Consider the following 26957-nt stretch of genomic DNA (forward strand, 5'->3'; position numbering starts at 1 on the left):
GCTGATTGTGAGGCGCTTCCACACAGGAGAGGAGGGGATTTTCTGCTCCAGGTTTACCTCAAAACGAAACAAAAATTAATAAAAAAAATTATTTCCCACATGCAGAGTCGGTCCGTTTAGATGTGGGGAGATAGTTTCTGTTTTTATTCCACCGAATCCGAATCACAGACAGTAGAGGAGGTCTGGAGTTCATCACAGGCGAAGCAGACACTAAACAAGCATTTCGTGAGGTGTGTGTGTGTGTGTGTGTGTGTGGGTGTGTGTGTGCGTGGGTGTGTGTGTGTGTGTGTGTGTGTGTGTGTGTGTGTGTGTGTGTGTGGTGTGTGTGTGTGTGTGTGGGTGTGTGTGTCGTGTTTTCCTCAGTTCTGCTGCAGGATGAGGTTTTCCAGCTCGTCCGCCGAGCGAAGCAGGAAGGCCGCCGACTCCCGGTAACCGGCGATCAGCTGGCGCACGGCCGTGATCTCTGGTTGGCTGAGCTGTGTGGACGCCCCGCCCCCTCCGCCGCCGCCGCGCCCGCTGAGGTTGTTGGTGGTGGTGGAAGAGGAGCAGTTGGTGATGTTGGTGGAGGAGAGCGACTTCATGCTGAGGTCTGTGGGACCTGGAGGAGACGGTGAGACGAACACCGAAGAATCAGTGACACAGTAAAAAATAACTCTGTGATGTTGAGCTCATATCTGTTTTACTGCAGGGCCCAAAAATAAGAACAAGTCTGGCAGCTGGACGCTTCAGATTGTAATGCAAGGCTGCTACCACAAGGTGGCAGTAATACATTCTCCTTCTTTGCTGAAAACAGGGAAATTATTTCAATGAGCTCCATTAAATTCGCTGCCTGTTGGAACAATCTGTTGCTAACTCCATAAGTTTGATCAGTTATTGCTGAAAAACTGCAGTTTTCCTTATAGCAGCAAACATGGAGGGAAAAAGCTCTGATCAGAAGAAACATGGTTTGAACCACGTGAAGCTAAAACCTCCACTTGAGGAGTTCTGCTAGGAAAATGTACAGGAAAGTTTTTTTTTATTTTAAATGGAAAATGTAATATTTTTGGACAGTTATGATTCAGTTACTGCTCTGAGTCTATTGCTCCTTTAGCAAATGGTCTTTTTTTTAGTCTGTTTTTTTCCAATTAACGATTAATTGATTATTCTTTAATTACTCCACCAGATTGCTGAGCTGACCTGCCGTCTACGTTTTCCAAAGGAATTTTAAAAAGCATCAAAAAAGCAGATTTACAGAGAATCAGGTACATAAAGGAAAAAGGTGCAGGACATATTAGTGGGACGTCTCTGCACCGGTCCTTCAGGAAGATACGACTCCAGTTAATTATTCATCAATTATTACTCGATTAATCCGATTAATCGTTTCAACCCTGAAGCATAGTGATGAGTCAGCTGTTTTTCTTCCACTTTATCATCATGCAGTTCTCTTCGTTGCTCCAACAGGTGATTCTGGATTATTTGGGTCAAGAGAGGAGCTGGCTCTAAAAACCCAGAGTAATAATAATCAATAAACGATCAATAAACGATCGATCGTTTCAGCCCGACAGCACGGCCATGTGTAACCCAGACATGAAATCCCATCATCCTCATCATCCTCATCATCCTCATCATCCTCATCATCCTCCCAGCTTCATCCCTCGCTCACCGTTGCTCTGAGTGGTGGCGCCGGTCGTCAGGGAGACGGGGTGCTGAACGGCGGCGCTCAGGCCCGGGTAACCACGGTAACCGTAGCTGAGTCCGGCCCCGTTGATGTAGAGCTGCGAGTCCTGGGAGGGGAAGGCTGATGCAGCCAAGGAGTAGGCAGAGTGAGCCAGGGACGCGGGGTCCCTCAGGGCGCCGCCGCCGCCGCCGCCGGACGGCTTTTCCAGGGATACCTGCTCATCCTGGAATTATGGGAAATATGGGAGTTCATTAATGAAACCGAAGCAGGATGCAGACAGAGACCCGGTTCAGGTCCAAACAGGGGGAAGAACAGCCTCTACTGCAAACAGGAACACAGCGGAGCGCCATCTAGTGGCAGATAACAACTGATAATATTTATACATTTGACTTTATTAAAGGTCAAAAAGGGAATAATTATATGAAATTAATTAAACAGTAAAAATGTTGACAGTCCACAAAACCCTTTAATAATAAAAACAGGATAAAGTGTGGAAATAATTAACTTGATATTAACTAGAAACAATAAAAAACTTTTAATAATAACAGCAGCAATGGTAATTATTATAATAATATTTTAAATATAAAATCACATAAAATAAAATAAATAATTTCCCTTGGGGATCAAAGTTTTGCTTCATTAAATTATTTTTATTATTTTTGCTAAAGATACACAAAAAAAAAGAATATTGGATCTTTTTACTAATAATGTTAAATTTATTTCAAGTCCAGATTTAAAAATAAATAACTTTACATAAATAATGAAACTATAATAAGAAGAAGAATCAATAATAAGAAGTATGGAAAACAAAAAAGTAGTTTTTAAATAAAAATAATGTTAATAACAATAATAATTAATAAAAAACTATATCAACTAGAAACCATAATACCTTTTTTGATCTAATAAATAATATTTGGGTAAGATGTAAAAAATATTTAAAAATAACTATCTTAAGTAGAAACATTTCTATTAATTATTAAATAAAAACAAAAATAGAACAAGATAAAATATTTGAAAATAAATTACTTTAAATCAACTTGAATTTGTAGAATTTCAAATTTATTTGTAGTTTTTAATTAATTCCCAGTAAATAAAACTTGTCTATTTTGCTACTGAGTTACTTTATTTGTAGACATTTTTATGTAAACTCAGTTAACTCGACATGAACACGTTTTGTTTTAGCCAGCAGATATTTCTCTCTGTCTGGCGAATCCGGAGCGTCGCTTACGTGGAAAGCTTCGAGGCGCATCCTCTTGGCGGCGTTGCGGGATTCGCTCTCGCAGGCGGCGGCCAGGATGTTTTCAGCCATGGCTGAGGTCAGGTGAGGAGGAGTCGGGCGGGTCTGGAAGCAACACGGCGTTAGAGAGACTTTCATTCACTAATTATGTCAATTCTGTCCTGTTTTATTTTCTGTCTTTGGAAGTAATGTGACATTCGACCACAGGGGGGCAGTAGAGACATTATAATTGAAGCTTCGTCAGTTCAGGTTTATGGCGTTTTTACCCTTTAATCTCCTAATTGAAAAAACCTAAATGACCCTTAAATATGTATTTATTAAAAATAAATGGGAGTAATATAAAAATAATGTGTTTAAATTTATTAAATAAATGTAGATTAATTAGTTAAATAAAACCTGGCATGTAAAGCTTGTTTGTTTTTGTTGTGTGAAATTTAAAAAACCACAGACTTGTCATTGTTGTTTTTTGATGTTTCAAAACAGAAAAAACATTAAACTTCTAGAATAAGCAAATGAAAATATGTATTTTAATGACATAGTATTTACAACATATTAGTAAATACTTAATGCTATCGAAGCTAAAAGACCCAAAAAAAAAAAAAACCTGAGTAGTGAAACCAACACTTTTAAAACTTTTTTGATTTTCTTATTAGCCCACCTCCATGCCGTTCTTCTTCATGCGCCGGCAGGACTTGAGGTAGGTGCGAATGCGCTTGCGAGCGCGTTCCTGGAATTCTGGGAATTGTCTGCTGCAGGACTCGATGATGGCTTGGATCTTCTCCTTGGGCTGCTTGGATGGGAACCATTCGGTCCAAGTTCTCATCCACAAAGAGGCGAACAAACATCTGAAACAGCACGGCTGCTGATAAAACCGCTCATCATAAACATCTGTTCCACTAACAGCACACCAACATGAAGCTAATGCTAAAGTGCTAATAACATTTTGATGCCCACCATGCAGCAAGCTAGGATTGAAACATTGATGTAATTGCTCTAAATGTTTTGTGGATTTTTACAGAATTTCAGATTTTGTTTTTTACCCTAAAACTGAGAAACTTTAGTTGAAACTGATGAATTTCCTCCTGACTTACATTGAAGGCCTTTAACCTCTCAGGGTCGACGCCCTCCGTGTCGTTGATCTTGTCGTTGTCGTCGTGGTCGTCGTGGTCGTCGTCGTCGTCGTCGGGGGCGACCTGGTTACCGTGGCGCCCCGTGGTGAGGTCCTCTGCGCTCAGCTCGGTCTTGATGCTGTCGTAGCTTCCCCCCGAGCTGTACTGAGGGGACTGGACACAGACGGTCTGCGCTGAACCGATTTCACTGTTCCAACGTGTTTAGACTGAAGTTTGGTCATTTGCTGTGAAACGTTAATCCTGGTCCTGATCGAACGTTTTCAATAAGCCCATTTTTCTGTATTAAAATTTACTTTTGGTCTGATGTAATATTCTAATCTTACATGTTAAGTGAGCTATAGGAGGAAAATCATCATAATCAGTGGTGGATACCACTAGCTGAATAGTTAGCTATGATAAACCCAAGGCACAAATCATAAACATCAGTTCCACACAAGCTAAAGTGCTTCAACAACACAGTGTTAATGTTAGCTCTTATAATGACTAGTTCTGCTAACTGTAAATCACTACATCAACACAGTATTTAGTGGAAGCTAATGCTAAAGTGCTACATCAACACAGTATTTAGTGGAAGCTAATGCTAAAGCACTACATCAACACAGTATTTAGTGGAAGCTAAAGCTAAAGCGCTACATCAACACAGTATTTAGTGGAAGCTAATGCTAAAGCGCTACATGAACACAGTATGTAGTGGAAGCTAAAGCTAAAGCGCTACATCAACACAGTATTTAGTGGAAGCTAATGCTAAAGTGCTACATCAACACAGTATTTAGTGGAAGCTAATGCTAAAGTACTACATCAACACAGTATTTAGTGGAAGCTAATGCTAAAGCGCTACATCAACACAGTATTTAGTGGAAGCTAATGCTAAAGCGCTACATCAACACAGTATTTAGTGGAAGCTAATGCTAAAGCGCTACATGAACACAGTATGTAGTGGAAGCTAATGCTAAAGTGCCACATCAACACAGTATTTAGTGGAAGCTAATGCTAAAACACAAATCACGCTAAATGTTTTCAAAGCTAGCTAAAGCTCTGGATGGAAATCTAGCTCCACTATTGGCACATTAGTGGAAATGTGTTTCCTCCAATGTCTCTGAGTTACGTGATCATAACTCAGAGACATAAAATTGCTAAAACATCAGTCGGTTTGAAATCTGTGATTTCAAACATTTATGCTATTAAATTCTTATTTTTATTTAGTCAGTTTGGATTTTCCTTTAAAAAGAAAAATTATTCGACCTGACAGTTTTCCACTCAAACAGCAGAAAGTGTATCTTTGCAAAAGGTATAAATTAGTTTCACAGCTGCAAACATTCACCGATGTGTCGAGGCCTGTTAACATGGAAACGGATACTTTGCTCTTTTCCTGCTCCTAAAGTCGCAAAACAGCTTTCAGTCAAAAATATGTCCTGTCGTCTTCAGACCTGCCTGTTTTAATTGTATTATTTTGTTTTGATGGATTTTTCCTATTTTTAACAATAATTCAAGAAGCAAACAGTACAAACTCTTTACTGACGGGTTTCTAGGCTTAGAGACGCAAAACACAAAACTTGGAAATAAAAATTAAACATTTTAGTTGAATTGAAAAGTCTAAAATCATAATTATTCAAACCCATACATTTATTTTCTTTATTATTTTTTGTGAGGTAAGCAAAAAATAATTAAATATTAAAAATATATTTGAAAATATTGAACTAAAAATATATAAAAAAATGTTCTCAAATATAGCAATGACTATATTAACAGTAATAATAATATAAAATAACAATAAGAGTATTATTACACAGAATATGTCAACGGTCTGCAGACAGACAGAGTTAGAATGAGTTATTTTTAGTTTGATCTTTGTTTCTAACACAAATTGACACCAATCTCTCAAAAAAGAGCAATAACTTCATAAATATTTTGTCTATTTTCAAGAAACACATAAAAATGTTTTTCAGGCACATAGCAGCCATTTTATAGCACAATCAAGTGACTGTGTTCCCTTCAGTTCTTAAAAAATGCCAAACAATATGACTTCAAAGAAATGTGATTTTGTAGTTTAATACCTTGAAATTGGGGGTCTGTATCTTTAAGAAGCTCCTGCTCTTTCTGAAGTCATCACAACATGGCTCCTCTAGTAACCCTTTAATGTTTTTACCAGCTTCTTACTGAACAGTAGCTTCTATGATGAGCTCAGCAGTTCCACCAGCAGTTTGCTAATTGCTGCTGGCTAGTCTGTAGGAGCTAAGTGGGAGAGGAGCTGCGCCTTGAAGGCGGGGCTCGGTTGCCATGGAGATTACAGGATTTCTCAAACATGCATATAAGAATCAAAGGTTTGTTTTATAACACAATGTAAAGTTGAAAAAAAAGTTGATTTTATAAAATATTTTCCCTTTAAATTCTGGGGCCCTAGAAAAAATTAGATCAGGTGAAACAAATAGCCCATGCGCCACACTTTGAACCCCCCTGATGTTTAGTGAATATAAAGTCATAAACAAATTTAAAGTCAGGAGAAAAACAGAGCAACACTAAAAGTGAACTTAACGCCTCCACAACGCAGCGAAACGTGTTGTTGCTCCGTAGCGGCGGCTCTAAATGAGAGAAACGTGAAGCCGCTGCACTGCATCCGAACCTGGTCTGAACCGGGTCTGAACCTGGTCTGAACCTGGTCTGAACTGGGTCTGAACAGGGTCTGAACCGGGTCTGAACCGGGTCTGAACCGGGTCTGAACCTGGTCTGAACCTGGTCTGAACCGGGTCCGAACTGGGTCAGAACCTGTTCTGAACCGGGTCTGAACCGGGTCTGAACAGGGTCTGAACCGGGTCTGAACCGGGTCTGAACAGGGTCTGAACCGGGTCCGAACCGGGTCTGAACCGGGTCTGAACCGGGTCTGAACCGGGTCTGAACCGGGTCTGAACCTGGTCTGAACCGGGTCTGAACCGGGTCTGAACCGGGTCTTAACCGGGTCCGAACTGGGTCCGAACCGGGCCCGGAGAAACTCTGCGCCTCCAAGGCCGGAGTTCATTGTTCGGCTTTCAGCTGCAGTACAAAGCCGAGAAGCTCCTGCTTTTTATTTCTCTGGGATAATTCTGGGTTTTAATAGAGAACGAGGCAACGTGGGTGTCCTTATTAATTAACCGGCAAAAAGCTCCGACAGATTACGGCTTTTCCAGTCTGAATAAAGGAGAAATGACTTTCTTTCAAAGAGATTCTCTTCTGTTCACCGCAGAGAGCAAAAAAACAAATTAAATTGTATAAAAACAGAAAAAACTCTTTTACTTTATTTTTATGCTTTTGTACTACAATGTCTGTCTTTTCTTAGAAAAAGCTGCAGTTGCTGTAATGTGTTGTATTTTTCAGTAAGAATAAATATAGTGAAAAATAATATGAGATTTTCCAACCATTTCATCTCCAGGAAACAGCAACAAGATGGAAATAACAAAATCTTAGCTCAGGTTTAGTATTTACTTTTAGTATTATGTCAAAAAAGTTTAGGTGGCTAAATGAAAAATCTGCAGAATTTTTCAATTTTTAAAAATTCATCTGAATAATTGATAATTGAAATAATTTTTTATCTCAGATTAGAAATCTTTGAAAAGGGCAGAAGATGAGGGTGATGGTTTGGAGGCTTTCAAACCCCAAATATTTAAATTTTATCACAAAAGAAATTATCAAAAGAGCAGTGGGAATATGCAAAAAGCTGCTCAAGAAAATTATTAGTTATTATTATTTTATTATGATTATTACTACTATTATTATTAATTAGAATTAATTTTTTTCTAGTTATAAAAATTCCCAGTAGAAATGATTGTAAACAAAAAATCTTTAAAACAATAAAGAATCATAGTTTTTCCTGTATGGAAGAAGATTAGGGCCACTGATTTTCATTTTTATTTTTTTAATTCTGACTGTAATATCCTGAAGAAAAAATTTTGATAATCTCTGAAAACACCAAAAAGCTTTTGTGCAGCAACATGATAGATACAGACACACAGGAGTTAACATTACTTTTACATGTAGATGAGCCAGAGGTACGGAGCTAAACTGAGGCCATAAAGTTTGTTCTAAAATAAAAAAACTGAAACTAAAAAAAGTTTGAAAAAAGATTTGTAAGTGAATTCTTTTTTGTAGCTCCATCTAAATCATTTTGTGTGCTGCGTTCAGAGCTAACTCCTCCCTCGGCTCCCAGCAGGTCAGGTTTGTGGTCTCACCTTGTTGCCGTAGTCCCGGCCGTCCCGGTCCAGTCGCAGCTCGGCGGCGTGTGTCGGTGTGTGTGTGCTGTGCGCGTGCGGCAGCGCCGGATGCGGCGGCTTGGCGGCCAGCGGGTACTTCCTGCGCAGCTCCTCGGGCGCGTTGGGGTGCAGCGCGCCGAGCAGCGCGGCGGCGGCGGCCGACACAGTGATGGGAAGGTGTGAGGTAGGCAGCGGCAGGCGTTCGCTCAGGTTCCCCGCCTGCTGGTCCTCTGACGACGAGGAAGAAGAGGTCGGCCTGCTGAAGTCCAGCGGCGCCGAGCCGCCGCCGTTAACGACCTCGGTTTCCCTAACGATGGCGCCGTCCGTCACAGCAGAGCAGGGCGGAGTCAGGGCAGGTAGGCCGTTACCGCTGCCGCTTTCTGACGATGAATCATCTGAAGGTGGAAACAGAGTCGGAAATTCAACTTAGAGGAGCAAAAAAAAGACATAAAACTCTCCAATGGCATCTTAAAGGTGCGGCAGACCCGGTTCGATTGGCAACCAAAAATCACAACATTTGCTACATTTTCAGCTGCTGAGTTTCCCATTACAAGATAAAAGAACTTCCCAAAATCTAAATGTCCATCAGAAAAAGGACAGCTGACATCTCTGCAGACCCCACACATGCTGGACATCAGTTCTAGTTCCAGTAATGTGTGGATGAGACGCAACTTTCTCCAGATGAACAGAAACAAAGCTGAGGTTATTATCTTTGAACCTAAAGAGGAATGATCTAAACTCAGTTATCAGGCCCGAAAACTGGATCTTAACCTTCAGATTCACATAAAGACAGTTACAAAGTCGGCCTTCTGTCACCTGAAGAACATTTCCAAGATTTGAGGACTAAAGTCTCAGAGAAACTCATCCATGCATTTAATTTAGACGCATCGATTACTGATCTAGAACGCTGCTGCTGAAGTTCTGACTAATACCAAGAAGACAGAGAACACCACCCAGTTCTACCCCAGCCAGTTTTACCCCACCCAGTTTTACCCCACCCAGTTCTACACCACCCAGTTTTACCCCACCCAGTTTTACCCCACCCAGTTTTACCCACCCAGTTCTACACCACCCAGTTCTACCCCACCCAGTTCTACACCACCCAGTTCTACCCCACCCAGTTCTACACCACCCAGTTTTACCCCACCCAGTTCTACCCCACCCAGTTCTACAGTCCTTCACTGCCTACCAAGATGGCTGTCCGTTACAAAGTTCAGGGAAGTGTGACGTCACATGAGACTAACTTATGTTGGAGATTAATTAGAATAAAAGTCTTATTATTTCTTCACTGCTTTTTTAGCTTTGTGAAATAAATTGGTTTTGTTTATTAGTGAAGGGAAGTAGAAGTACGGAAGGTACTGAGGCAGAAGAAAAGAGGTCATCAGAAGGGTGGGAGGAGGAGGAGGAGGATGAAGAGGATGGGGGGTCATGGCTGGCGGGTTGGAGGAAGAGGATGAAGAGGAAGAAGGGGAAGGGAGCAGAGAACCTAAAACGACATGAGGGAGACTCAGCATCTTCATCATGCTGGTGCTTATTTACGATTATTTATCTGGCTCTGAGAGAGAAGCAGTGTTGAAGAAACGGGGCCTGTCTAATTCCTGCTAAGTTGATTCAAACGTCCCCTCAGGACTCAGACTGCACCAGGACGTATTCTGTGCTGCGTCTACGCGGTGCGTTTCTGGACGGGTGTGGCGCTTCCTCTCCTTTCACTTTCTATAAGCCATCAACCTTCAGCGACCTGCCTCTGTTGGCGCTCTGCTTCTCTCTGACCTCCGACGCCACAGCAATCCCACGTCCCTTTGTGGCTCAGAAAACAGAACATCCCGCCTCCCGCCGAGCCACAGCAAAATATGTGAGGCAATTACGGATAAACAATGTAGGTCGGTGTGTTATTAGTCGGCTTTTCTTCATGTTACCTTGGCCTCTTCGCTCTCAGATATCAGCAGATAAAACATGAATCAGCTGAACATGCTGGAAGCCTTTTCCATCTCTGGTGTAAGAATAACAGCAAACAGCTGATCTGCAGCAGGAAACACTCGAAAACCAGCCATTTTCTATCAGCTGAAGTCAAAATACACACAAACGTAAACAAATAATTCAACGACTCTATTTCACTGCCACAAGAAGAAGGGGAAATATGAGGTTTAAAAATAATTTACACTGATTAAATGTTTTACTTATAAGTCCATCAGCAGTTCGAAGAATTTTAAGGTGACAAGCTTCTGGTAGAGACTTTGGACAGATTTGGGTGGAGTCAGATGGAGTCAAAGGCGCGACTACAAGTTTTCCAGGAGTTCACGTAGAGCTGCACAGCCGGAGCTAATGCAGTGGGGTTTGAACTCCTACCGCGACCTAGAACTCTGGAAAGAAACATAATTCCTCATCGGGTCGATGTAAATGTCCATAGAGGTCACTGCGTCCAGTTTGAGTGAAAGGAGGCGCGCAGCGCAGCGGTGTGATTGGTCCGCCTATAAATGTCAATGTCAATGTCAATGTCAAATTTATTTATATAGCACTTTAAAACAGGTATAAAACTGCACCAAAGTGCTGCACAGGAACAACAGTAACACAAGTAGATAAAACAGAATATCAAAAAATTGCTTCAGTTAAAAGCCAACGAATAAAAATGAGCTTTGAGAAGCGATTTAAAATGATCCAGGCTGCTAGCAGATCTAATCTGAAAAGGCAAATTGTTCCATAAATTAGGAGCAACAACAGAAAAAGCCCGATCTCCTTTCCTTAGTCGGTGAAAACGCTTAGAGCAACAGATGCTTGCAATCTGGCTTAAAAAGAAAAGAAAAAAAAATTAACAATTTTTCTTTTTTTTTTCAAGCAAAACGAACAAGAAAGGCTTCGCCTGGCGGTGGGGCGAGTGCAGCATGGCGGGCCGCCAGGCCTATAATACACCGGGGGAAACTCTGGTTGTGAAGCTTGAAACTGCTGGTTCGCCCAGCAGGTTGTTGCAAGGCTGCATGTTCCAGAATGCTGTGTGGTTCTGGATCAGTTAAATTATGGATATATTATCTATTATATTATCTATTAACACTGATTAGCAGAACATTTTGTTGATTTATTGTCCAGCCCTGTGGGCAATGAGAGGAAAATGGAGGACAGATCAATCTGAGCAGATAATAGAGATGCAGAAGAAAGAAGTGGAGGAAATGAAAAGAGTCCAAACAGACTCAAAAAAAACGTGAGGAAAACAAAAGGGAAAAGTGATTCAGAAAGTGGCAGGAAGAAGAGCGGTTCAGGGCTGGATGGAGGTGAGGGAGCGCGAATGGCTTGTCCTCCATCATATTTCAACTGAAGCTCTGCTATCTGCAGGCAGTGTGAGGCTAACCGCAGCTAGCCGCAGCAGATGCTAACGTCCTCACCACCATGTGAGGGAGCGGCTAGCTGGGCAGCGTTGACCACTGATTGTGTTGATGGGTCACGGCGGACGCCGCCACACCCAGCGAAGGCTTGAGTTGTTCCTGGCATCGTCAGAGCAACCCCACGATCACCCCCCACACAGTGAGCGCGTTGCCCCTCCTCCTCCCGACGGCGAGCCCCTGTCTGACAGGACCAGCTGGCACCAACAGAACCAGACGCATCCCGGTCTACGGATGTCCAACATTCACACGCTGATGTTTGAGTTGCTCATCATCATCAACAGGAGGAGGAAACGCCTCACACAGCAACAACTGAACTGACCGTGTTTTCACCTACGGTGGTCCCGCAGATTCGGTTGAATTGGGAATCAAAGTTGCAACAATTATTTCATTTTCAGAGTCAAACCAACCAAACACTTTGAGCAACCTGTTCCCCTCCTCACCTGCAGGGGCGCTGTACCAAAAACCACTGACGAAAATGACATTAACATCTCAGACGAAGACACTGAGCACAACTTCATTCCTAACAAAATGTAAACAAAAATGGAGGGGCATCGGATTTTAGCAGTTGGAGGATTTCTCCTGTCGACAAAAGATGACGAGCTTTTTTTCCTGCTAGCGCGATGCTAAAGCGTTTGGTTTCGGTTGTATTTACCCAGAATTCCCTGCACTGTAGTCCACTTTCTGTCTGTGGTCCGCTTGTCTTTCATATTTAAACCGCACCACAGTTCACTTCAACCAAACTGAGGTTTGTAGGACCACAGATGGTCTAGCTACGCCTCGCGCTAGTGAGAGAAAAAAACCAAATAAATCAGCCAAGACAGTTTGAACATGGTTGAAGCTGCAACATTCATCTCGTGTTAGCACTCTGGGAACTGAACATCCATCATGTTCAGTTGGGAGACCGAACATGATTTTGCTAGCAACTCCAAACCAAGAGCTAAAGAACCGGTGAAGATGATGCTGAAGAGACTCATTATGCACCATGATGCCAGTAAAACTGCAGAGGTTCCTGTTTTTGTTGCAGTTTTTATGAAAATATCAGAATTAATTCCAATTTCCCATTGAATAAAATTGGACTCTTTCTAAATTCCGATCTCAAAATGGAAATTAGGAGAGTTAATTATATAAAACATTTAAGGACAATTCTTTGTGACAAGTTAATAAAACATGTCTGAAAGATGGGAGGTCCAGAACATCTGAGAACAAACAAGGTCTCTGTAGGTTTTATGTGTGTGTGTGTGTGTGTGTGCGGGGACAGGACTTGTTCAGTGTTAGGGGATGGGTTGAGTAGAAGGTCAAATAGGAAGATGGTACAGTCAACAAAGACGCTGCTGTCACAGACTGCCACTGCCTGCTCACCCTGAACCCCCCACACACATATTCAAATTAGCCCTGAGCTCAGTAAGCTTTGTTCCCAAGACAACACTTCCCTGTAGGTACCGCACACACACACACACACACACACACACACACACACACACACACACACACACACACACACACACACACAACACACACACACACACACACACACACACACACACACACTCACACACACGCGCGCGCTGAATGTTTGGGCCCATCGAGTCAAAGCCAAACTAAACCCCAGTTTGTGTCCGAACACTGAAGGAATTCTCAATTAGCAACAACAGACTTTATTTGAGAAACATTTATTTCAGATGAATCAACACAGTAAAAATACTGTTGGTTTTTTATCAATTTAAATGAAAACATGTGGCGCTTCATTATCTCCCGATAATGTTTTGATTGGGTATGAACTCCTGCCGACGGTGTTAGCGCCTGCTAATGGTGCCCAGCTAATATAGTAAACAGTGGATCAGCAGATATCTCATGGGTAACCGGACTGCAACTGCAGTTGGTGAAAAATCTAGTAACATTTTTGAAGTAATTATGAGTTTGTTTGTTTTTTACACAGTTATTAATTTAATCAACAGTTGATTAATTTAATGAACTGCAGCTGTGGCAGCCATACTTTGCAATACACTCCAGGAAATATTTCATCCAGTTTGAGGACTGTTCTGAGCATCGTGACGTTTTATGAACGAATGAAGCAACTTGTCCGTTTTTCCCGTTTATTGAACTTTCAGAAATTACAGGCTGCGTTGCACCACAACCAGAGTCAAAATACCATGAAACAGCAGGTGAAAGAAAACTCAAAACTACTCATTTTCTGCTTTTTTAGCGCCGTCTGCGTCGGCTTTATCCGTTGCTGTGGCAACAGATTACGTTCATTATCAGGAACATCAACATCAAAACACTCGCAAATGTTTCCCACACAAAGAACAGAACATTCGGTCCTTTGCGTGTTTTATGCTTTCAGGCTTGATGTTTATTTATTGATTATTAAAAGGCGATCGCCTGAACTCAGTGGAGGTTGATTAAATAATTTGAACTCTGATCTATTGACTTCCTTTTTTTAAGTGAACCGAAACTCACTGAATTCCACAGAACATCTAAATGTTAAGGTTGTCAAAGTCAAGCTAGCATAACTGAGCTACTTTCCTCTTCTTTGCCAATTTAAAAACAAAAACATTAACCATTGAAATGTGACAACTTGCATCTTATTATCTAGTTGTGTAATGTTGACAGCAATAAATCATTGTGTTTATTCTCAGATTATTTCCATAATTGTGTCATTTTCCAGACTCAATGCGAAGCAAGCAGGAACACAGTTGTCATGCGACGTCCGTTCCAGTAACATACATAAATGGTTACATCAATATTTCCAATATTTGGAGTCCAAGCAGTTAATCATCTAATACGTTTCAGAATATGAATTCAGGACGATTTTTGGTTTCACCCAAAGTTTTGGATGACAAATGACAGAACAACCTTGGCTACTAACTGAACCCCAGCGAGGGTCAGGGGTCGGACCAGACGGGATTCCTGCATCGTTTCTTAGGAGTTTATTTTATTTGTTTTTCACTGTCGAGGAGGTTGAGTCATGCTTGAATACAGAGATAACAGAGCAATGCAGTCAATCAACGAGCTAGTAGGAAGAGACGAGCACAACGCGAGCGTCATTATGCCAACGGGACAACACACACACACACACACACACACACACACACACACACACACACACACCACACACACACACACACACACACACTCATCTGTCATTTACAGTTTCGTCTCACGCCACACTCTCTGGCTCTTAGCGTTAATGTTTCTCCCTCACACTCCATCCCACTCTGGCCTTTCACCCACATCTCTTCCTGATTTCCTGCTGTCCATCATGTTTAGGCCTCAGCAGGTGGACTGACACACCGAGCTGCTGCTCGACGCTCCCATGGAGAAACAAAAGTAAAATCTGCAAGACGAAGGAGGCAGACATCTAAACATTTCACATTTCTTTCAAAAAAAACAACTAAAGAACAAAAATCAAAATGTTCAACTTTTTTTTTTCTACAGTTATTTGTATTTTACGCCGGATAATTTTGGGAAGCAGTGTGTAAAATGTTACATGTTTACTGTGCAACCCAACAGAGCACAGAAAAACCAACTGTCACTGTATGCAGATAGCAGGTCTCCTCACTTTTAATTAATTTCAGTCAAGATTTTAGTATTTTGTTGTTTTAATAACTGGCATTAAGTTTATATTTTTAGAAACAATGCAACCCAGCTGAGAGCAAAGAACAGTTGTCACTATTTTTTGTTTGTTTTCTAGAAAATTTTGTGGATTAATTTTGAAATTTCTGGGTTTTTTTCTCCCTAATCTTTGATTTCTAGAGTAGTGACACTCAGAAATTTCCAAAATTTTTTCTAGTTATTTTGTCGGACATTTATTCCTCCTTTTCATTTTTCTTTCTACCAACAACGACCCAAATTTTGCATCGTACAAAACATAAAACAGCATAAAGTGAATTTTTCACCCACATGTTTCTCTTTCTTGTTCTGGGATTCAGATGGTCATCTTTAATTTACTTAGCAACTGGTTCTGCTTAAGAATGACTACTGGCGGCCTCTGCTGGACGGAGGCCAAACTACAACACGAGAAGAACTTTATTAATTAATTGAATGGAACAAATTTCAATCCAATAAACAGTAATTTGATTAAATGCTAAAATATCATTGGCAGAATGATATTTTATCATCTTCCTAATGATACAATATTCCCACTCCTAGTAAATGTTACCAACTTGTGAGAGAATCTGTGTCAGATTTACAGTTTTAGAGGAAGGGAGCGGAGAGGAACCTGGCGTTTACTGACGGAGGACCAGAGATGAGAGCCAGAGGAAGAAGCGGGACAAAAGAAACCAAAACGTGAGTGAGGATGAGGAGGGGGAAGGTTGGAGCGGTGCATGCAGTGATGCAGAGGGGGCAGGGCTCAGTGGGTGTAGCTTTCCCTGCTAAAAGCCTTGACTCATTGTTGTGCACTGTACTCATCAGATAACATTATGTCAGAGGCATCTGAGTTTCTGCAGGAAGACGACTGTTAATACACGAGTATCACATCATTTACCCAAACTGAAGGCATTTTCTGCTTTTATTAAGGCTCTTCAACAAAAAACTGCATTACTTAATATATTTAAATGAATTAGATCAACTCTGAATGAACGCTTTGCTGAGCAGCAGTGAGAGAAGGCAGCTCATGCAGAATGAGGGTAATTTTTAGGGGCTTTTTGGACATCTTTAGGGTGGGAGGAATCACATGATGTCTCACAAGAGCATAAAGACACTCCTTCTTCCTGCAGTCGTCCAATTTTTTATGCTCCTCTTGTTCCCCTCTGCCTTCTGGCTCTGCTTCGTTTCTCCAGCCACTTACCCATTTTCCTTCATTTTATTCAGGAGTATTTTCCCCCAGACTCGCTGATATTTTCTCTCTGTGCCTTTTGGACAGAGCGGGTTGGTTTCTGTATATTCCTGTGTGAATGCAGTGAAGGCGTGTCAGCGCTGATATCATGCCGATCTGCGTACCGATTCCCTCATGATCTCCTTGACTTCCTGTTGGTTTGTCTGCGAGTCGCTGCAGTGAGCTAAGCTGCTCATCGCAGTCCAGAGGCAGTAATGGTCAGCGTTGGCCTTGTGACCTACTTTGCACACACTGCAGGGGACGCAGGGTGTGTGTGGTTTTCACAGGGATATTCAGATAAAGTGCCATCTGTTCTGCACATCTCACTGACTTGGAGAGGAGACGCCGATGTAAAAGTAGAGAAACACAAAAACTACCCCTTCCTTCAGGTTTAAAAACAAAACAGACAAAACAATATGCAGCTCAATTAGTAATACTAGTAACCAATGGTGGGTACTGCTAGCTAAAGAGTTAGCAATGCTAACCCTAAAGAAATAAACATAAACATCAGTTCAATTAATGTAAAAGCACTAAACCATTTAGCAGAAGATGAGACTAAAGCACTACTAGTGATTTCATTTTATATCTGCCCTTCAAGCATTAATTTCATTTTATTTTAGAATTTTCATAATCTATTATATCTTTAGATAACATATTTATGTTTATGTTCTCTACTGTCCATGTTTAATTGGTTTCTGAAATTTGAAATTATTAGGAAAATGTAAACAGGAACCAGAACTGCTGTGAAAACAGACTTCAAAATAAGATCCTGAATATAAACATATAACGACTTAAAGGATTCTTAATGGTCGATAACAAAAACTTCAACGTTTAACTTTTGTCAACTGAAAGTTTACAAAACAGCCATGTTAGCGTTTGAATTGATCAGAAAAAATTCATTCAGGGGAAGCTGAGTGCGCTTCCTCTGAACAATAAATCAGCTCCGCTATCAACAGATTAGCATGAGCATCTCCTCCACTGCTAGTGATGCGCACCATGATGGCAACAAGGTGTTTTACTGGAATCCCCCCAAAACTCAAGTAATTCCTAACATGCAGTAAATTTTTCAATTGAATCAAGTTTGAAGTTAAGATTCACGATTTATTTTAGAGATTTTTCCCAGGATGTTCAGATCTGAAAATAGAACAACTGTTTTAGTGAAACTAGCGCTATGCTAACTCAGTTTGCAGGGATTCCTGGTGCGTTTCCTGCTGACCTGCAGTTTTCTCTAATATTCCCCTCAGATTGCTCCTGTTCAGCCTCTGTTTTCATGTCTCAGAGCTGAGATTTTCCCTCCACCCTGCAGCTGGATTCTCTCTTCAACTCGTCAGATCTTCTGAATTAAACTCCAGAAACAATCTCAGCTGACACCACCAGATATTCAGTTTGATTCATAAAACTGACAAAACCACATCGTCCTAAATAAACCATGATGATTAAACAAAACACAGCAGAGGTTAACAGACTGAAAGCTCCCATTAAAATGAAACAAACATCATGGTGCTTTGAAACAGTGTAAATATTTCAGTAACTGAAGAACATTAATAATTTCAGGTTTTATGCCTGCGGATAAAACAAGTGAATTTTCCTCAGGCAGAATGTGTGTCAGCTGCAAAGTGATACTTTCCACTTACTCACAGCTGAAGATATTTAATTTCTTATTTAATTTAAAAACGAGCAGGCAAATTGTTCTACATGTTAAAATTCACTTATATTTGAGCTGGATGGCTTTCCATATCTCTCGCTGTTAGATTTACAACGCTTGGCGTCTTTTTCCCAACTGAATGAGACGGCGAGTCAGTTGGTTGTTCAACAGTAAATTATGTTTTCTGTTGAGTATCCAGTAATGAATCGGTGTTTACAGAAACACTATAATTTCACTTATGTTTAATCCTGCATCAATAAAGCAACCAATGTATGGAAAAATGAAAACTACTACTATAACGCTGATGATCACGGCGGACGTATGAACAAATCTCGTATGCATCCGTCGCTGCTGTGATTTTTAATAACTTATTAAACTTGCTTATTCACATGAGATTTTTATTTAATTTCTTGTTTAATTTAAACTCCGTTGTCGCAAAATTGTGTCTTTTTCCACATTAGAATAATATAGACAGAAATGAATGGAAAAGCAGCTCTTAGGAGCAGAACCAGAGGCTGAAACATGGAGAATAAGTTTCTGTTTCTGCTGGTTTTCCTCTTCCAGCATCCATTCATCTCAGCTCCTCTTCCTCACACCTTTCTCCCCCACCTCTCACTTTGCTCTTTCCAGTCCATCTCAGCCCCTTGCTGAACCGTCTGTGTGTGTGTGTGTGTGTGTCTGTGTGTGTGTGTGTGTGTGTCTGTGTGTGTGTGTGGGTGTGTGTGTGGGTGTGTGTGTGTGTGTGTGTGTGTGTGTGTGTGTGTGTGTGTTTTATCTCTTGCGGCTCCGTCTGCGGCCTTGAGAGGTGAAAGATAATGCTGGCAGCCCCTCCCTGCCAGCCTCCCACTCACACAGACTGCTTGAGGAGCACAAAGACCCAGACTATGGAGCGGCTCTCTCCCTCGACCTCGCTCCATGCACCACTCCTACACACACGCGCATTTGCATAAAACCCAACTCTGCTGGAGCACACACGCACTCTCCCTCTCAATGTCAGCTCTGACTTATGATGCGGCGGCATCTCTGCATCATCTGAATCTGAGTCCAGAACCAGCAGCTAGCTAACATGCTAACAGCTAACTAGATCTACAACAGCAGGGGTGTACAAACTTTTTGTCACTTGGGCCAAAATTGAGTCGGAAGGTCAAAAAAAGAAAAAAAGAAAAAAAACTTAAACAGGGTGACCAAAGTGCAGTGCGGGGGCCATTAGTGGCCCCGCACTGATTTTGTGCGGCCCTCAACTGCAACTCAACTTCATGAGTTGCAGTTTGACCCACAGATGGAGGCAAAAGGTAAAATCCTGTTTATTCAGAGACTGAAATGATGCAACCAAATCAGCTGTTATTTAATTTATTTAGAAAACGTTTTGAAAGATTGAAATCCTGTTCTTGTTGCTGATGATAAAGTTTTCAATCAAGTTCAAACTAGAAAACCAGACGCTTTTCTATGATAGTGCATTAGGACCATTGTAGATAACAGAAATAAATTTCTACAAAACAAACAAAACAAAACAAAAACGTTGAAATTTCTGAGTTTGGAAAAAGAGTAAATTTTCATCAAATGTAAAAATTGGGATTAATCTCAGATATTTTCTATAAAAAATATTGAAAACTTACAATTTTTGGAATTTTCTAAGCTCAACAAGTTGAAAATGTTCAACACTTGAAACTCAGAGATGTATCTGCTGGAATTGTAAATGTAATATACTGTGGGGTCCGAGGACTGAGCCTTGCGGTACCCGGTGCGACTTCTGTTCACTCCAATGAGAAGCTGAAACAAAGAAATTCCCGTTTTTTGCTGTCGAACGAACAGTTCAGACTGGAGAATCAGTCCAGAGATCCGATGTCATCTCAGCAGTATCCGAGACGTTTTCACATTAATCTCAAACTACAGGACATTGATCAGAGTATCAACCTGCAGGAAACTATACACTTTACCTGAATATGAATAATTACACATCATTTTCATGTAGAGGAGTGAAGGAGGAAGGAAAGGTTTCCTTGACAACCATATGAAGGGAACTGAGAACATTTCGCAGAACAAAGACAGACATTATACATGGTATATTTCAGCCTCTTAACTACAGACTAATGGCTGCAAGACATTTGACTCTCGTGGTGTTGGATTAATACCAGCTGCTCATGAGGTTTATGTAAAAAAACACATTTTACACCTTTTAACTGAAATGTTCTGAACAATAAGAACAAAAACAGCAAATAAAAATGAAAAACAGCCTCTTTTTTTGCTTTAGTTTGTTTTTTAGCAGCAGATGCGTTGAGTTTAGCAGAAAGGATCGCAGCTTCATTTACATCCGCCCACACACCAGCAATAAACTCTTCCACCTTCAGTCTTAAAACAATAATTTGTCAAACCTTGTTGAAAAACCCAACAGTCGGTAGAAAATACAAAATTTCTCACATTGAAAATGAGGAAGATACAGAAAAATCTCCCAGATTTGACCCATGCCCACTTTTAATACTTTACTGTTAGTTTGCTGCAGGGTGACCATAACTATTTATTATAAGGGAAGTAACCCTTATAATAAATAGTCAATAGATATGTTATTAATTAATCTCTAAACACTTTATAAATCATTAATAACTGTGAGAAGGCGCCTAAATCTACTGGATTCTTTCAGATATTGAGCCAAATCTGTTCAACTATGCTTTTTATCTAACGTTTACTTACTTAATGAATAATAAACAATGGTTTATAAAGTGTTTATAGATTAAGTGATAATTATGTATCAGCCATCGTTTCCTCACTCTGTTACCATGTGCAGATGAATTGCAGTTATAGGATCATTAACCTTTTATTCTCTCTTTGTTTTGTTTTGCATAGAAAGTACTCCTGGCTGTTTCTAGCTTCCTTACTTTCCTGCATGTTGTCAACCAGCTGGGTTTCCACTGACCATAAAATTGCGCAAATTGAAAATATGGAAATAAATTTGCTTGATTGAAACTCAGCCATTTTAGAAAAGTCCAGTTTTTCTATAAACATTTAGCGCTGGGATGCGAGGGTGTTTTCCATTGATCACGAATCATGTGATCAACAGGTGGATTACTACTGACGAAAACGCCAAAGACGACAATGACAGGATGTGGTCTTCATTGTGGTTTATTTTTGTTTGTTGTCCAACAATGTGCAGCTGGCTCCACCAGAGTTCTCTCAGTTCATAAAAAGTTTATATCATTCAAACGTGTTGAATCCACAACTCTTAAAATGGCCGACAACAATTTCCCAAGTAGGCGGGGCTTGTTTCTCCAACACCTGACTAAGACGGTGTCTCTTCTGATTGGCTGGTAGATGGTGAGCGCTAGTACCATGGCTGAATTATCAACATATCTCATATAAGTGTTTACATTTCTAGCTGCGCTACAAATGTGCATAAATCTAAAATAATCTGATGATGTTGAATAAACAATTTTGTAATGGCAGTGTTTCCATTAAATAAGGAAGGAAATTAAAATCAGATAATAAGTTTGTTCACGTGATAAACCATAATCCTGTTGTCTTCTTCTTTGTGGTTTCCACCAGTAGTAACATCAAAGCGGCGAAACTTTTGTCAAAAAACAAGTTTTTTCAAAACTGCCGTCTTTACATTAAGGGAATTTATTTTTGTAATTTCAATTTGCGCAATTATCCGCAGCTAGTGATGACGCTGTGCTACAGTCGGATTGTTTTTCTGTCCAATAGATCGTACTCTTCAGACAAACTTTGATAACAGAAACCATTCAGAACGTAAAAAGGCTCAACAGCAGGATCTGTTGTTAGTTGGTGTAGAAAGACACTCATTCATTCGAGGTTATGAAAGTACGTCCCTCCTATTTGTCCACAGAGACAAGGCCACGGACTGTTGTAAAACCAAACGGCTGTCCTCTGGGTGTGTCTGCTGTGACTCTTTATTGTATTCTGAATTTAGATCCAAACAGTTCCAGGTATCTCCAATAAAACGAGACTTAAATAGTAGGAGATCAAAACGCTGCGTATTCAAAGGAAAGGAAAGGGCAGAGAAACACCCGAGGACATGGAGGAGACAGGAAGTGAGTGCAGTGGAGGGAGACAAACATGGAGGACTGTTGGAGATAAAGCATCTGGGTTGTTTGGGATGAACATCTGTCTGATCTCCATCTCCTTCAGGGGAAATCTCTGTTCTTAATGGTTTTGCCCTTTTTTTTATTACAGTTGTTCTAATTCTGATATGTTTGTTTTCACTCAGTTGTCAACTCATTTTCTTTCAAACATGTTTTATATCCATGGCTAAAATTTCAGAGCTGAACCTGAATAACTGGACAGACAGAAACTTCAATCCACACAAAACATTGGAAATGAAAAAACATTTCCTGGATCATAAATTACCTGAAGGCTGCAGTTTATACCTTTTATAAAAAATAGATTTTTATATATTTGTTGAAATTGTCATTAAGTCATGACTGATAATCTGTGAAAAAATTGAGCTCTTCTTCATTGATCCCAGCTTTTTGAAACAACCCATCAGAGCCAGGAGGCGGGTTTTAGCGCTGTCAATCACACTTGGTTTCTGCTCCCCTGGCGCTCGCATAGCCTGTTGTGAAAGCTCAGGCTAGTTGGGAAAGCCATCGATGCTACTCCACCATTAGCACATTTAGCAACGAGTACATGAGTTTGATTGGCAGCACTAAGCCCCTCCTCCTGGTTCTGATCGATCAATTCACAGATTAACTCAAACAGTCACAACATGGTGAGTTTAAAAAAATATATATTCTTTTTAAAAATTACCTTCTGTAGTTCTAAATAAAGAGTTTTAGTTATTATGAAGAAGATTTTAGCAGTGAAGTAGCTGCTAATATGCTAATGGTGAAGCTAACTTTGAAAACATTTAGCGCACTTAGCTCAGCTAAACATTAAATCTACCATTGAAAATTCACAACCCTCAAGCACCAATCTACTTTTTGCAGAGTGATTTCTATGCTCTATAATGCCTTTACTTATTGCATTTATGTTTATATTTGGTCTTCTCCTGTCTGTCTTTTATTTTGCTTTTGTTGGTCAAATTTTTGGGAAACCAAAGAGAATGTGAAGAGAGGAAACTTTCTTCCCCGACTTCAAATAAGAGCATGGATATAAACCTTTTACTATTTGAAGAAAAACAAACTTCAACACAGATGTTGAACTTTATTCAACTGAAAGTCAACGAAACTGACAAGGTGTCCCAAGGTAAAATTCAAGAAGTAAGAAGTCAGACAATCTGGTCCGAAACACTAACACTAAAAAGAAACATTGCCAGAGATTTTTACAAAACCAAACGAAAAGTAAAAAGAACAATGTTGGTGTTTTTTTGTGACAAACTGTTTTGTGACCCATTCTGAGGAACTTTGGTGATTTTTAACGGACCTGCTACTGGTGTGGGACGTTGTGTCCCAGTGGAGGTGGAAGTCAACAACCAAGGGTACAAATTTCAGGCTGAAGCCCTTTTTATGGAGCCAACCTTTGCACACCTTCAATCATCCAAAACCATAAAGCAATAAAACACACAGACCTGCCAAGGTCTCAGAACCTCTCCGTGGAAATGTACACACACTCCCAAAGTCTCAATGAAAACACACCAACTGGGCGTGTTGAACAGAAACAGAGGAGGGAGTTTACAACCAGCTCAAATCTTGTTTTAGCATTTTCTTCATCAGAGCTCCTTTCACTCTGGAGTGGCGACATTTATTTATTGAATAAAATGTTCATTTGTTTACAAGATACTTTATCCGAAGTGTCAAATATTAGTAAAAACAAATATAACCATAAAATATGTGTATAAAAAAATCTATGTACAAGTGTGGTATTGTAAGTAATTTTAATATGACTAAATATAAAATAAACTAAATAATAAGGATGAACATGAAAATACGTTAATGTTTATATAAATCTATAAAGAAGACGCAGCGCAACACAAGATCATGAAAAAAACGACTCAACAACAATGACTATTGATACATATGGTGACGTTGTCAGTGCGTTGCTGTGGCAGCGGGTTTGCATGAAGCGTTGCAGACGCAGAGCGTGAGAAATAAGAAGAATATGAGTGTTTTTGAGTTATTCTTTAATGTTTTTTTCTGCTTTATTTTCCCTTTTCTGTGGCACATTGCTCTAAATTAATAATACCTTCAGCTCCAGGTTTCCTTTTAATGAAATTCTTCCACTGCAGGAATCAAGAAAAAGAACTGCGGTTTCTTGTGCACATGTGCAAAATTTCCAAATATAAACAACATGAAACGCTTCAATAAATGAGTTCAGAGAAAACTTAGATTGAAATTTTTTCTTTTGTTTCTACATAAATTTTCTATTTGTTTCCATTTTCTCCTCCTCCTGTCAGTCTTATCATCGAAACAGAATCTTTAAGCCATTTGAATAAAAAACTGGTTTCTGAAAGTGTTGCATGTCCAGCAGACGCCAAAGTGACCAGAACCTAAATTCACATGCAAAGATCTCAAAGACCCCAGTAATTTGACTCCAAAGGACGACACAGATTTTGTTCAGCAGCAATATTTAACTTCCATCATCATCTATCGTGAACTATAAATAGCAGCTTCTCCGTTTCCCAGAATCCACTGATAAGTGACCTGAACTCATTGCTCTCAGGCCGAGAGAGCAAGAGTGATAATAATGGGTTGAGAAAATTGCAGCTGCTGCAAACTCCATTAGGTCATTTTCCACAAAAAGCTTCATATTGCAGAACAACAGGGAAAAACTCTGCCCTGCGCCTCATTTTATTCTGCCACTGCACTGGAGAGCATTTAAAGGGCTGAGCTCCTGCTGATTTCAGAGCTGGTTGCGTTTAGCTGAATGTTGTAAAAGGTGCAGAGGTCTGAAGCTCCGGCTGCTCCAGACATCATTACAGTCAGGCAGGAGAACGGACCACTCCACTGCAAGGGAGGCGGCTAATTGCTCCTAAAGACCGAACTCCCATGAACACACACCAACACACACACCGGACTACAGGTCCGGCTCAGTGAAGGAGGGTGTTAATAATTAAGGAAGTCCTGAAGATAGAGAAGCATCTCAACCTCAGAGCATGTGGAGCCGGCAGCTCAATTATTAAAGTCACTTTTCCTCTGGCGGGGTTCAAATCAAGAAAAGCATGAAAACACAAAGACCCCTGCATGTCACTGTTTAACGCCTGAGTTCAACGCCGGAGAACAAAAACACGACTCTTACTTGCCTCCATTACAGCCAGGCTGCTACTACAAAACTATCTGTTAGCAAAATTAAACCTGGAGACGTCGGCATTAACTTAGTGCGCCACAGCAAAGGATAAAAAATCCAGAAAAAACATTGAAAAATAACTGAAAACCACTCATTTCTTCATTTTTCTCATTTTGTGTCACTACATGCAGACCCGTTGCCATAGCAACTGACAACAACGCCACTTTATGTTTCAGGATTCAACACAAAAAACACTCAAACATTTTCCACACAAAGAACGAAACATTCAGTCCATCGCAGTGCTACATTTTCAGGCTCGATGTTTATTTGGAGATTATGAATAAGTGATCGCTGTGGTAGATTAGCTGCTGTTGCTAATAGCTATTAGCTAATTTAAACACCTGCTCCACGGATGATCTGTCAGAGTTGCTGTTTAGGTTGCCTTTCTTTTTTTAACTGGACCGACTCAACCGACTCACAGTATTCCACAGCACATCTACATATTATGGTTGTCATAGTCAAGCTAGCATAATTTGAGCTGGATGTGAAAATACGGTTCACTGACAACGACTAGCATTGGTTTTAGCTGTCAAGTTATCAACATAGTGCTAAATATTAAATGTATGTATAATATGTAAACATTAAAGGTACCCAGTGCTTTGCTACCAATTTTCAACGGTATGACAACTACCGTATTTTCTGGATTATAAGTCGCTCCCCCGACCAAACTGTGAAAAATACTGTGAGTTATAGTCCCTGAAAATACGGTAGATTACAACATCAGGAAAAGTTTTACACTGAAAGCCATTTTAAATGTCCAAAAGAAATAAATAAAACAACAGACAATATGAATTATAAAGTCTTTGTAAGACAGAAGGACCATTTTTTTAAAATTGTCCTTCAAAAAAGGTTAGTTGAGACCAAAGCGCCAGACTGGAGACTTTTATCATCCATTTTTGGTAGAAAGAGAAAAGCAATAAATAATGCAAATAGAAATAATTAAGCTCGCTTTATTTTACCATCTGATTAATTGATTTATTAATGCCATGATATTCTCAGAAAACAAAAAAATTGTCCTATGGCAATAATTTCTGGAATAATTTATTGACCACCAAAATGTATTACTGTGATGAGCCTTGTTGACGAATGCTAAGTGCTAGCACAACAAACTTCCTGTCCAGTTTGGTGAAGCCATCCAAGGAGAACCAGGACGTTCCTCTCACTCTGATTTATCTAAAAAGCAATGCGAGTTCCTGATTGATTTCACAGACGGTTTCATCTCAGGCAACCTTCAACACCGACGTCTTCAAATCGTCAGTCTGACTGAACCGACATTCTTGCTCATTTATCATTGTTCTGCTGAAAACAGGAGGTCATCAGGTTTACAGTACCATGCTGGTGAATGTGTGCATGCACCGTCTGCTGTGCTATATAAAATATCCAAGTTGGTAGCTAACATTAGCCACCTGGTTACCGACGGCAACAGGAAAAGGGGGAGGAGCTGTCAGTTACTGGTTGCTTGGTAACCACCAACAGCAGAGCAGAAGTTGATACACCTGTAAATTATCTGGAGAAAATAACGTTTTGACTAAACAAAACAAAATCAAAGAACAAATAAATTCTGACAAACTTCATGTCTATATAAATAACACACATGTAAGAATCGGCCAGTCCCAAAACATGTAACAATCTCCCAAAACATGTA

General features: G+C 40.2%; 1 pseudogene; it reads right to left on the reverse strand.

Annotated features, from left to right (window-relative positions):
• Window positions 1–302: 302 nt before the first annotated feature.
• LOC129356253 (nucleolar protein 4-like) overlaps window positions 303–26957 on the reverse strand; it is a 65753-nt pseudogene continuing 39098 nt past the window's right edge.

This window comes from Poeciliopsis prolifica, unplaced genomic scaffold, assembly GCF_027474105.1.
Source record: "Poeciliopsis prolifica strain line A6 unplaced genomic scaffold, Auburn_PproV2 SCAFFOLD162, whole genome shotgun sequence".
Taxonomy (NCBI): Eukaryota; Metazoa; Chordata; class Actinopteri; order Cyprinodontiformes; family Poeciliidae; genus Poeciliopsis; species Poeciliopsis prolifica.